Source organism: Acipenser ruthenus, chromosome 43 (genome assembly GCF_902713425.1).
Source record: "Acipenser ruthenus chromosome 43, fAciRut3.2 maternal haplotype, whole genome shotgun sequence".
NCBI classification, from domain to species: Eukaryota; Metazoa; Chordata; class Actinopteri; order Acipenseriformes; family Acipenseridae; genus Acipenser; species Acipenser ruthenus.
Window position 1 is genome coordinate 5,348,181 of NC_081231.1, and position 13,306 is coordinate 5,361,486.

At 39.5% G+C, this 13,306-nt stretch overlaps 2 long non-coding RNA genes across 5 annotated transcripts; one reads left to right on the top strand and one right to left on the bottom strand.

The window, feature by feature from the left end:
• The first annotated feature begins 1,212 nt into the window (after window positions 1–1,212).
• On the top strand, window positions 1,213–6,035 carry LOC117404749 (uncharacterized). Of its 4 annotated transcripts, none has more exons than XR_009311502.1 (3): window positions 1,213–1,303; window positions 3,905–4,017; window positions 4,208–4,838. It is a non-coding gene; the product is annotated as an uncharacterized LOC117404749 (long non-coding RNA). The 4 variants fall into 4 exon arrangements; XR_004544703.3 differs by lacking the exon at window positions 1,213–1,303 and adding an exon at window positions 2,654–2,908; XR_009311503.1 differs by lacking the exon at window positions 1,213–1,303 and adding an exon at window positions 5,693–6,035 and having other exon boundaries at window positions 2,678–4,017; window positions 4,208–4,550.
• A 1,300-nt stretch (window positions 6,036–7,335) lies between these two features.
• LOC131709409 (uncharacterized) lies at window positions 7,336–8,943 on the bottom strand. Its single transcript, XR_009311514.1, has 3 exons — window positions 8,671–8,943; window positions 8,062–8,132; window positions 7,336–7,608 (listed from the first exon to the last, which is right to left on the bottom strand). It is a non-coding gene; the product is annotated as an uncharacterized LOC131709409 (long non-coding RNA).
• Window positions 8,944–13,306: the final 4,363 nt, after the last annotated feature.

Genomic DNA, 13,306 nt, shown 5'->3' on the forward strand with positions numbered 1-13,306 from the left:
TGCCACCTTCAGTTCACAGTCTATAACAATTGTCTAGTATATATAGGGATGATACAATAAAACAAACTCTAAATCTATCAGTTTCTTATAGTGAAGTTAATTAAACTAGTTACCACAGATTATATTATTGCAGTTTATATAAAATACTTGGATCTATCAGTTTCATAAAGTCTCTCCGCGTTCCAGCTCCAGTCTGCAGCGCGGAATCTCCTTCACAAGTCCGGGTCTCCCTCTCACAATATTCCTCCGCATTTATAAAGGCAGTAGATACGTGATAATTTCATTTCTCATAATTACGTGTCACTTTGTTGTCACACATTTACATGATCATTTTTTAACACATAGTTCTGTGATGGTTCTCTATATACGTTTTTTTTTTTAAAATTATTTTATTTATTTGTTGTAATTACAGAACCGCTTCTGAATTAACTGCGCTGAACCGGGCAGCTGTGAAAGGGAGACATTAAGGGTGCGTTCACGGAGATCATCATGTGCAGAATCTGACCAGTTCATAGAAGATCATTGGATAAACTGGTCAGATTCTACACAGAATGATCTCCGTGAACACACCCTGAGTCTGTCTTTATTCACTTCAATGCGCAATTCACTTATTACAGTGACTGTATCGGATTGGGGAGCTCCGATTGGCTGGCTGGCTGACAAGAGTGGAGCTCTGATTGGCTGGCTTGGTGACAAGAGGGGAGCTCCGATTGGCTGGCTTGGTGACAAAAGGGGAGCTCCGATTGGCTGGCTTGGTGACAAGAGGGGAGCTCTGATTGGCTGGCTTGGGGACAAGAGGGGAGCTCCGATTGGCTGGCTTGGTGACAAAAGGGGAGCTCCGATTGGCTGGCTGGGTGACAAGAGGGGAGTTCCTATTGGCTGGCTTGGTGACAAGATGGGAGCTCTGATTGGCTGGTTTGGTGACAAGAGGGTAGCTCCGTAGCTGGTTTGGTGACAAAAGGGGAGCTCCGATTGGCTGGCTTGGTGACAAGAGGGGAGCTCTGATTGGCTGGTTTGGTGACGAGAGCGGAGCTCCGATTGGCTGGCTTGGTGACAAGAGGGGAGCTCCGATTGGCTGGCTTATTGGTGACAAGTTGGGAGCTCTGATTGGCTGGTTTGGTGACTAGAGGGGAGCACCGATTAGCTGGTTTGGTGACAAGAGTGGAGCTCCGATTGGCTGGCTGGGTGACAGAGGGGAACTCCGATTGGCTGGCTGGGTGCAGCGGGAAGGAGAGAGCTTGCTGGGCGGACAGTTTGAAGAGGAGCGCGACAATCATATCTGATAAATATTCTTTTCACTAAGGTGTTTAAAATGTTCTGAACATGCGTATAGAGCTATTGGGAGTGCAGCCTGAACCTTATAGTAATGATCTACCGGTATACTTGTTAGAATAGATATTTGTAGATATTTCGTTCTTGTGTCTGATTCAAACGTCGATAGATCTACTCGTTATAGTTTTCATGGGTCCGGTTTCTGCACATGAGAGACGAACACAATGCTTGTGTGAACGCACATTTTAATTTAGGCGCACGGATGCGACTAGAAATCCCTAAAGGTTGAATATAAACAATAAACGAGATTTATTTTTTCAACTGGAAAATATAAAACAAAAGAGAAAAAAAAGAACGTCGCAGTCGGATCTAAACTCAAAGCTCAATCGCAATGCACTCTGGGAATGTAGTTTATTGGTGTCCACTGCCCACTGTGAATCACACATTAAAAACTACAAATCCCATACCCGCCAGTTTCACTGAATTTTCAACCGACAGTTCAACCAACAGGGGATAAAAGATTTCTCCTGTCTTCAGTTTGACAGCGTTAAAAAAATAAAATAAAATATATAACCACGTTGTGCCCGTTTTATCAGGATGCAGGGGAACTGATGGCAGACCAGACTGCATTTTAACAGGGAGCCAGGAGTTCAAACATGAAAATATCTTAAACACAGCGCTTCAAAACGACACGCAGTGTGCGGAGAGGCAGCTCAGCGCGCTGCCATGAACAGCAAGCAGCGCCTTCTGAGGAACATGCGAGCAGACAGCTAAAAACAAACAACCGTCCATTTTAATTGTGTTGATGCAACAGTATTGAAATGTTATGAAAGAAAGGAAGGAAAAAAAATATCTGTAGATATTCAACAATACATTTGAGCAATTAATATACTAAAGGTGCAACAATTATTCAATGCACCGATTATTGATTGTCTGACCTTAAATGTACTGAGCCTTTAAAAGATTAAATAGTGCCCATGTTAAATCTGTACCTCCTTTGTTTCAAAGTAATGTTTGGATTATTTATGGAAATATTATATACAGTTGTGCCATAGATTTTTAAAAGCTGAATTTAGTTTAGTAGTTTAATTAGTTAGGATTTGTGAACATGAACGGAATTCAAATATTAACGGTAACAAACAGCCACAGTTCAGATTGATGTGATTTGTGTTAAAACAGTTTTTTTCTATTATTATTATTATTATTATTATTATTATTATTATTATTATTATTATTATTATTATTATTATTATTACCGTATCTGTGTTAAAGGAACATCTAATGCAGCTGCAGGTTTATTTTGAGTTACAAACTCATGTCCTTTTTTTTTTTTAAAAGAAAGTGTTTTAATTTTAATGTGTAATTTCCTGTTTCATAAGTTTGAATATTGTAGTTTACAGTATATCATGTGCATGTGTTACACCTTTTAGTCCTGAAAAACTTCATTGCAACTTCATATACTGTCCTACTTTTTCTATATTGATTTAGTCTTCCACGTTGTTATTTTAAGAGTGCACGTTTTTAATTTTCGATAATGAACAGAAAGATGTTTCTCTCCAGTTCTACTCTCAGACGAAGGGCTCGTGCAAATGTAGACAGACTGCTCAGAAGAGTGACTGAAGAAAATGAAATGCAGGTGGATGATATCAGTGACACTCCCCCACCTGTTCTGAATGCAACGAAGGGCTCGTGGAATTCCCGTTGGATTGCTCTCGCAGTTTCCCTTGGATTATATGCATTTAGTGTGTTTGGGGGTTGTTAGGCGCTTGAGAAATATTTGGACAAAAGGACCACTCAAGTGCCGTCTGCCTGCCTGCCTTGTTGAAAGACTGTCCACTAGTTTGACAGATATGCGTGCCTACATACCAGCAGAATTTGCAAGGAAACCTCGCTACGTGAAGCTGATCACTGGAAGGCTACGGAATTTCGACAGTTTCTTTTAGTATACAATGTTTATGAGCATTGTATACTAAAAGATCTTGCCCATATATTTCGCCAGAGTGCTTAACAAACATTTTTAGTAATGTTTGGGCATAGTCACAGTAGGTGAAAGAAAGTCTTGGACTGATCAAAATAGCAATACCAGCAAAGAGCAGCATAACATTGTTATATATAGCAGTATCCAAAATGGAAGCTAAAACAACAGGTCCAGTGTATAAAAGCTTAAAATGAATGTGTAGGTCTAATCTTCTTTATTTGTGTTAGATTTAGATATGTATCTTATAGTTGAATTTGTGACCAATAAAACTATCCACATGGTGCCCACAACGTGGTATAAGGATGGAATAGCCTGGTGGCCAAACTCCACCGATGAGGAGAGAATTGACAGAGCAGTCAAGAACAGAGAAGATCCTGGCCAGGGCTGGACCAAACATGAGCTCAGGATTTTCACACAAACACGCCATTTGTGTTTTTTTTTTTTTTTCATAAAGAAGTTACCAAATATTGTGGATATGTATACATGTATATTCAATATTGCAACTGAATAATAGATGCCTTTAATCAGAGTAGGCAAAGTTACTATCCAAAGGAGGAAAGTGTCAGTTATATAGGTCTAGTTTGAACCCTTGGCAAAAAGTTAGGTCAGGAACCTTATTTTATAAACAAAAGATCATTTTAATTTTTTTTCCAGATGATTACCTGCAGGCAAGACAGAAGTTAAGACTCCTTAACTTGCTCAACATCAGATTTGGAGTCAGAAAAGGAAGACGATGTGACAAAGCCAAAGAGACAAAGGACGGCCAGGTATGCAATTTACATTGTTTAAAGGGATTATATTATATAAGAATTGAATTGAATTAAAAATGAGACACAATAACCGCGTGCAAATCATTTGTTTGTATATGTCCTCCATGTGTGAAATATATATGATAATGTTATCAATATGAAAGGGGTATAGTATTAAAATAGTTTTTATATTCATTTTGTTTTGTAGAATTTGGTTTGGCGACACTGATAGCGACAGCGATGATAGTGCGTCAAAAAGGGTTCAAGAAAGACAATAAAAAGCTCCCTGCCAGCTGCAGCAGCAGTACCTCGCCTACCTTCAACTTCACCTGCTACACAAAGACCTCAAGTAAGTGCATCACCTAGCCAGCCTCCAGACGAGTGTGTTGAAGACTTCATTCAGTCGCCTTCAATGATGGCACAGACACCAAGGAGAGTCACTGCTGTACCCACTAGACTGGATTTCACTCGACCATCAAGAAGTGAAATGCTCACTTTCACTCCCACTGGTAGAGTTGGGAGGACTGGAACTGCATCAATTCCCTGCACTGGTAATCTCCTCATCATGATGTTATTTTAGACCTAGAAATGCTTATTTGTACCAGTGTTGTTTGAACTCTCTGGATGCCAGAGTAAGATGGCAGCCACGAGCAATCTGTCAAAACGCCCCTTTTGCATGATTTGAGTTTGAGTGATTTCAGTGATTTTCACAGTAAAGTCACATAAGCAAACTGAAATAAAAAAAACAGGCATTTGCACAGAATTGAGTTAATGTACAAACATATTACCTGAAACACAACTGCAAAAAATCTATAAATGTAATAAACATTTGAAGATAAACGAGTGTGGTATGTGCATATACAGACCTGCTAACCTCTACGCATTTCGCGTATCCGCTACGCATTTTAAGTTGGTAATACGCGGGTACGCTTTTATCAGAGATGATACGCAATAATACATAATCCATATTTCGCTCATCGTCTATGATGTTGCCTGTAGTTGGAGAAAGTGTTGCATTTAACGTCAGGGCCGGTGTTCTGACCATCTGAGCATCCCCCTCCAAATGAGCATCCCGTAGCACAGATTATCAGACTAGTCTGATCATTTGAGCATTCCCCTCCAAATGAGCATCCCGTAGCACAGATTATCAGACTAGTCTGATCATTTGAGCATCCCCCTCCAAATGAGCATCCCGTAGCACAGATTATCAGACTAGTCTGATCATCTGAGCATCCCCCTCCAAATGAGCATCCCGTAGCACAGATTAGACTAGTCTGACCATCTGAGCATCCCCTTCCAAATGAGCTATCTAAAGCAAACAATGCGAGGAAGCTCATTTGGAGAAAAAGACTGCTCCAAATGGGCTACCCTGTGTTTTAATTGAAATGTACAGGTTTTAACCCTTTAAATCCTGGGTAGCTCATTTGGATGAGAAGAAAAGACTGCTCCAAATGGGCTACCCTGTGTTTTAATTGAAATGTACAGGTTTTAATGCTCTAAATCCTGGGTAGCTCATTTGGAGGGGCAGCACAATGAAACTGATAATGGTGATGTGCATTTGGAAGTGCAATGTAGATGTGTCTAAGACAGAAAAGAAGGCTCTGTGTGCAGCTTTAGATTGCAGGGTAGATGGATCAGAGACAACATCTTGAGGAAGTTATTATTTATTTAGCTAATCTTGTTTTTGTTGCAGAAAAAGAACAACAGAAATCCCAGCAATAACAATCTGTTTCTCCAGGTATGCTGTGGAAGCCGAACTAAACAACTAAAAAAGAACAGAGCAAAAGACATTCTTCTACCCATTGACTTTACATTTCTTGCACATAAATGAAAAATCATGTGATAACTCTTCAGCAGAGTACAGAGTGCATTCAGTGTGTGCCCATCTGTTGATAACTCTTCAGCAGAGTACAGAGTGCATTCAGTGTGTGCCCGTCTGTTGATAACTCTTCAGCAGAGTACAGAGTGCATTCAGTGTGTGCCCATCTGTTGATAACTCTTCAGCAGAGTACGGAGTGCATTCAGTGTGTGCCCATCTGTTGATAACTCTTCAGCAGAGTACAGAGTGCATTCAGTGTGTGCCCATCTGTTGATAACTCTTCAGCAGAGTACGGAGTGCATTCAGTGTGTGCCCGTCTGTTGATAACTCTTCAGCAGAGTACGGAGTGCATTCAGTGTGTGCCCGTCTGTTGATAACTCTTCAGCAGAGTACGGAGTGCATTCAGTGTGTGCCCATCTGTTGATAACTCTTCAGCAGAGTACGGAGTGCATTCAGTGTGTGCCCATCTGTTGATAACTCTTCAGCAGAGTACAGAGTGCATTCAGTGTGTGCCCGTCTGTTGATAACTCTTCAGCAGAGTACAGAGTGCTTTCAGTGTGTGCCCGTCTGTTGATAACTTTTCAGCAGAGTACGGAGTGCATTCAGTGTGTGCCCGTCTGTTGATAACTCTTCAGCAGAGTACGGAGTGCATTCAGTGTGTGCCCATCTGTTGATAACTCTTCAGCAGAGTACGGAGTGCATTCAGTGTGTGCCCATCTGTTGATAACTCTTCAGCAGAGTACGGAGTGCTTTCAGTGTGTGCCCGTCTGTTGATAACTCTTCAGCAGAGTACGGAGTGCATTCAGTGTGTGCCCGTCTGTTGATAACTCTTCAGCAGAGTACGGAGTGCATTCAGTGTGTGCCCGTCTGTTGATAACTCTTCAGCAGAGTACGGAGTGCATTCAGTGTGTGCCCGTCTGTTGATAACTCTTCAGCAGAGTACGGAGTGCATTCAGTGTGTGCCCATCTGTTGATAACTCTTCAGCAGAGTACGGAGTGCATTCAGTGTGTGCCCATCTGTTGATAACTCTTCAGCAGAGTACAGAGTGCATTCAGTGTGTGCCCGTCTGTTGATAACTCTTCAGCAGAGTACAGAGTGCTTTCAGTGTGTGCCCGTCTGTTGATAACTTTTCAGCAGAGTACGGAGTGCATTCAGTGTGTGCCCGTCTGTTGATAACTCTTCAGCAGAGTACGGAGTGCATTCAGTGTGTGCCCATCTGTTGATAACTCTTCAGCAGAGTACGGAGTGCATTCAGTGTGTGCCCATCTGTTGATAACTCTTCAGCAGAGTACGGAGTGCTTTCAGTGTGTGCCCGTCTGTTGATAACTCTTCAGCAGAGTACGGAGTGCATTCAGTGTGTGCCCGTCTGTTGATAACTCTTCAGCAGAGTACGGAGTGCATTCAGTGTGTGCCCATCTGTTGATAACTCTTCAGCAGAGTACGGAGTGCTTTCAGTGTGTGCCCGTCTGTTGATAACTCTTCAGCAGAGTACGGAGTGCATTCAGTGTGTGCCCATCTGTTGATAACTCTTCAGCAGAGTACGGTGTGCATTCAGTGTGTGCCCATCTGTTGATAACTCTTCAGCAGAGTACGGAGTGCATTCAGTGTGTGCCCGTCTGTTGATAACTCTTCAGCAGAGTACGGAGTGCATTCAGTGTGTGCCCGTCTGTTGATAACTCTTCAGCAGAGTACAGAGTGCATTCAGTGTGTGCCCATCTGTTGATAACTCTTCAGCAGAGTACGGAGTGCATTCAGTGTGTGCCCGTCTGTTGCCGTGATCACATTGCACCTGAAAAAGTAAAATAAATACATATTGTCCACTTGATGATTGCTAAACATATTACCCAGCTAAAGATGACACCAAGTCATTATTTAATAGTTTATTACACTTAAAATATATAACTGTGTATATTCTGTGGCAGATATACAATAAAAAATAAAGAATATTGTGATCTTTCAGGGGATATCTAGTGTCAGCAAATTATGCCCTGACACCAGTTATATAGAAATAGCGCAATCATTCCAAAACACACAACACCTACTCTCAATGTTATCAGAAAATACCAAGGAAGATCACATTCATTATTTGTCTTGATTTAATTAGTTGTTCTGGTTCAGTAAACACAAGTTAAATTTATCAAATATACACTTACTTATGAAACAACTAAATACTATATATAATTACTAGAATAAATCAATAATTAGTAATACACACGTTGTGTAATAATCCAGGTATATTTACCATGTTAATTGTGGTGTTGGCTGACTGCAGGTCCATCATGCTGCATATTATGCAGTATTCATCTATGTTACCTGTGATAAAGCAAACAAATTAGACAAACTAAAACATTAAAACAAGTATTTTAAAACCCTAATTATTTTCATCAACATTTTCAAGTATAAAGTTGTCACATTTTAAAGCAGTATAGTTCAACATGTACATGTAGCATCTATGGAAATTACATTCAGGAATAATATTGTGAACAAGAAGTGTTTATTGATGCAGTCCTTTAAAAAAGAAAAAAAAAACACTATCCAGTATCAAACAAGGGCAATGAGGGATTGTATTTATATTAGGTATCACAGAGAGAGGAGTTCTACGCAATGCCATGGATTGTGGCTTTCAAAACAGTATTGTATATCAGCCCTTCATTATTGCAAATATAATACACATTTTACAAAAAGCATGAGGCATAATGGCTCAATAGATTCTCTCAGTTGTGTTGTTCAGTCCTGGACTGTTGTGTCCTTTCCTTTCATGTTGCTCATTCAATCTGCTATATATTCATAAGTGTTCAAATTATATGGTAGTCTTCCAGTTGTTTTAAACCTGCACACAGTAATGTGTTACCCTGATTTTCCATAAGGAGGCCAGCAATCTCCAGTCTTTCTGCTCTTATAGATGCTGGGCTGGTTTCCACCTAATCAATTGATCCACTTGTAAGGTACTTTTCTGCAAACTGAAAAACAAAGCACAGATGTAATGTAAAAATTAAACACAAAAAGATAGGATTTAAGATAATAATGTTAGCTTTTTACATTTAATATCAGAACACCACAACTGCTGCCATCCATCTGAAGTTGGTGTTTGAAAGTCTGCAATTTCCAAACTGTCTGGTTTCCTGTGTCCACATTAGCTCTCACGAAACTCCTAGAAAACAGTTTTTTAGAATTCTCATTGTAACGCCAGCTCTACGGAGTGTACCTGCACTCCTAACTCAGGTCTACAGCTGGATTCAATTCAATGTATAGCTGTAATCAAGTGTTTATTTGACAGGAGTTATATTTCAATCTTAACCATAGCCACTAGTTATTTTTTCAAATTTCTGTAAACTGTGCATTTGAGATACTTCACAATAGTAAACTGAATCCATTTTTATTCTGCTTAAGATACATTTAAAATATAACATATATAACACTCGTATAACATGTATACCAACCTCCAGTTTCTAAAAATTCCTCTGCTATACTTGTCCTCCTCGCCCAGTGGATCAATCAGGACCACAGTATTTTCACACATTTTCACAATCTGCAAAATACCGTATTTTATAATGGTAGCAGCAGCAGTTGTGGCCGTGTTAGTGAGAATTTAAATCTGTTAAGTTAGTAGATTCTTTTAATATTGTTTATTTACAATAACCTTGCATCTTCACTTAACCATATATAAAGAGAATTGTGTAATACCTAGACATAACATTTTAGAAATATTAGTTGTAACCAAAACACAATTTAATCAAAACAGAAAATGTAGATAACGATGAAAATGTGTCTGTTGAATTTTGTTAATGTTACATAATAACATACCACAAGAATCCAGTGACTTCCAGTATTGTAAGGGCACAGCACAATCTCATGTTCTTGTATTCTGATCTGTTAGAAAGATGTATGAAAATGTAAGTCCTGATGTTACATTTAAATTTTACTAATTTCTTTGAGAACAGCGTATATATTACATGTAATATATTAAACTCATAAAAGCATGAGTTGTGTGAAATCGAGTCAGGCCGTTTTTTCTCAATGTAATCAGATAACTGCTGAAGCTGGAAATTGAGTCGAGATCCTGCTGTGCAAACTCGTCAAGTACGGATGTAAGCATCAAAACTGGGGGCATTCCAACAGCTGACCGGCCGCGCAGCGGGCTAAAGCAACAGTGTATATACAGACGTGCTCAGATTTGTTGGTACCCTTACAGCTCATTGAAATAATGCTTCATTCCTCCTGAAAAGTGATGAAATTAAAAGCTATTTTATCATGTATACTTGCATGCCTTTGGTATGTCATAGAATAAAGCCAAGAAGCTGTGAAAAGAGATGAATTATTGCTTATTCTACAAAGATATTCTAAAATGGCCTGGACACATTTGTTGGTACCCCTTAGAAAAGATAATAAATAACTGGATTATAGTGATATTTCAAACCAATTAGTTTCTTTAATTAATATCACACATGTCTCCAATCTTGTAATCAGTCATTCAGACTATTTAAATGGATCAAAGTAGTCACTGTTTCTGTTTGGTATCATTGTGTGCACCACACTGAACATGGACCAGAGAAAGCAAAGGAGAGAGTTGTCTGAGGAGATCAGAAAGAAAATAATAGACAAGCATGGTAAAGGTAAAGGCTACACGACCATCTCCAAGCAGCTTGATGTTCCTGTGACAACAGTTGCAAATATTATTAAGAAGTTTAAGGTCCATTGAACTGTAGCCAACCTCCCTGGGCGCGGTGGCAAGAGGAAAATCGACCCCAGATTGAACAGAAGGATAGTGCGAATGGTAGAAAAAGAACCAAGGACAACTGCCAAAGAGATACAAGCTGAACTCCAAGGTGAAGGTACATCAGTTTCTGATCGCACCATCCGTTTCTTTTTGAGCGAAAGTGGGCTCCATGGAAGAAGACCCAGGAGGACTCCATTTTTTAAAGAAAAACATAAAAAAGCCAGACTGGAATTTGCTAGAATGCATATTGGCAAGCCACAATCCTTCTGGGAGAATGTCCTTTGGACAGATGAGTAAAAACTGGAGCTTTTTGGCAAGTCACATCAGCTCTATGTTCACAGACGAAAAAAATGAAGCTTTCAAAGAAAAGGACACCATACCTACAGTGAAACATGGAGGAGGCTCGGTTATGTTTTGGGGCTGCTTTGCTGCGCCTGGCACAGTGCTTTGAATCTGTGCAGGGCACAATGAAATCTCAAGACTATCAAGGCATTCTGGAGCGAAACGTACTGCCCAGTGTCAGAAAGCTCTGTCTCAGTCGCAGGTCATGGGTCCTCCAACAGGATAATGACCCAAAACACACAGCTAAAAGCACCCAAGAATGGATAAGAACAAAACATTGGGCTATTCTGAAGTGGCCTTCTATGAGTCCTGATCTGAATCCTATCGAACATCTATGGAAAGAGCTGAAACTTGCAGTCTGGAGAAGGCACCCATCAAACCTGAGACAGCTGGAGCAGTTTGCTCAGGAAGAGTGGGCCAAACTACCTGTTAACAGGTGCAGAAGTCTCATTGAGAGCTACAGAAAACGCTTGATTGCAGTGATTGCCTCTAAATGTTGTGCAACAAAATATTAGGTTAGAGGTCCCATCATTTTTGTCCATGCCATTTTCATTTGTTTTCTTATTTACAATATTATGTTGAATAAAAAATCAAAAGCAAAGTCTGATTTCTATTAAATATGGAATAAACAATGGTGGATGCCAATTACTTCTGTCAGTTTCAAGTTATTTCAGAGTAAATTGTGCATTCTTCGTTTTTTGTGGAGGGGTACTGACAAATTTGAGCACGTCTGTACCTGCAAGGCGGACGACACAGGCCTTACACCCCAAGGCTGACATCCCAAGCCTGGCAACCTTAAACTCCGCCTCTACAGTGACGCAATTTCCAAGTCCTCACATTGATGCTCTGATCACACCCATGTGAAATCGTTTTTTTTTGTTTACGGAATCTACTTTTCTCTGTATTGTCAATGTCGTATGTAATATGCCCGTTTTATTTATGTGTTTAAAATAATGAATACATCGACATTGCGTTCTAAATAAACCATTTAATCATCATTACATTTATAAAGGCAGCATTAATTAAAGCGCGTACGCTTCCATATAATATATAAAAAAGCAGTAATCGTTAACTTTGCGGTATGAAATGTATGTAAAAAAAAAAGACAATCTGCAAGCATTGCTGGGAACGGTCTTGATGTCAGCGTATTTTAAAAATATTGCTTGATACTCTCCGATTAATTTCCTGCCCTCCGCTTCTTTCAATTATCCGTTTGTTTCTATTGCAACAATACTGTTAGAACGGAACCCTATAAAAATGTACCACTAGATTTTGGAACAAGGTACGATGGTATCTGTGAAAGTCCAATTGTATTGTATAATATATGTGTCCTACACCATCAATGTACAATTCCCTGTGTTACAATAATGCAGTACAACCATAATCATAATAGTATAGCTACACTATAGAACCGTGGTACATTTTATAGGGGTATAGCTTCACACAATCTACATTTACTTAATCGTATTAAAGTAAGAATGATGTGTGTCATTCTCATCTTATTTACAATGTAAAATTGACATGCTTACATCTGTATAGGTTAGCCTAGGTACACGCAATAAAATCTAGGAAGCTGAAGTTCAGGTCGTCACTCATATTATTTTCATCCCAGTTTTTGTTCTGTCCTTTAAGCTCATATGCCAATCGATTTATCAAAGTTGAATGATGATCCCTTTGTTTAAGTCCCTTTGGTCTCTTTCATCAAAGTGCAGTTGTATTGAAGTGAAGTGGTTGCCTATAGGTACATTCGGTGGCTTAAAGTGGATTTGAAGACAAACCAACCCTCACCCTAAATAACAAGCTGTGATGCAAATAAAAATCCAACTGCAGCCTCGTATTAAAGATTAATAATAAATACACTTATTACATTTTAATCTTTAAGATTGAACACATTTGTGATGTTTGTTGGTATAGAAATGAATTAGTAGAAAGGGAGTGGATTTTATCTGTTCCTATTAAAATTGGAAGATTTTTGATTACATACACAACATGCACATAGGGTAGCAGTGTGGAGTAGTGGTTAGGGCTCTGGACTCCTGACCGGAGGGTCGTGGGTTCAATCCCAGGTGGGGGACATTGCTGCTGTACCCTTGAGCAAGGTACTGTACCTAGATTGCCCAACTGTATAAATGGGTAATTGTATGTAAAAAATAACGTGATATCTTGTAACAATTGTAAGTCGCCCTGGATAAGGGCATCTACTAAGAAATACATATATGTAGAATTGGAATCCGTTTTTACAAACTGTGAATATTAAATTAAGAGCTGGCGAGTAGGTTTTTGTTGATGTCTAGTTAAATAAATCACTACTGACAGACTTCAGCCTTTTCCGCTGTCTCGTGCGATTTTAAGCACAACCCTCAGTGAATGTACAAGAGCCGGGACAGGAAACTAGAATAACGCGCCTCTGAACAAAATCGTGCAGCCC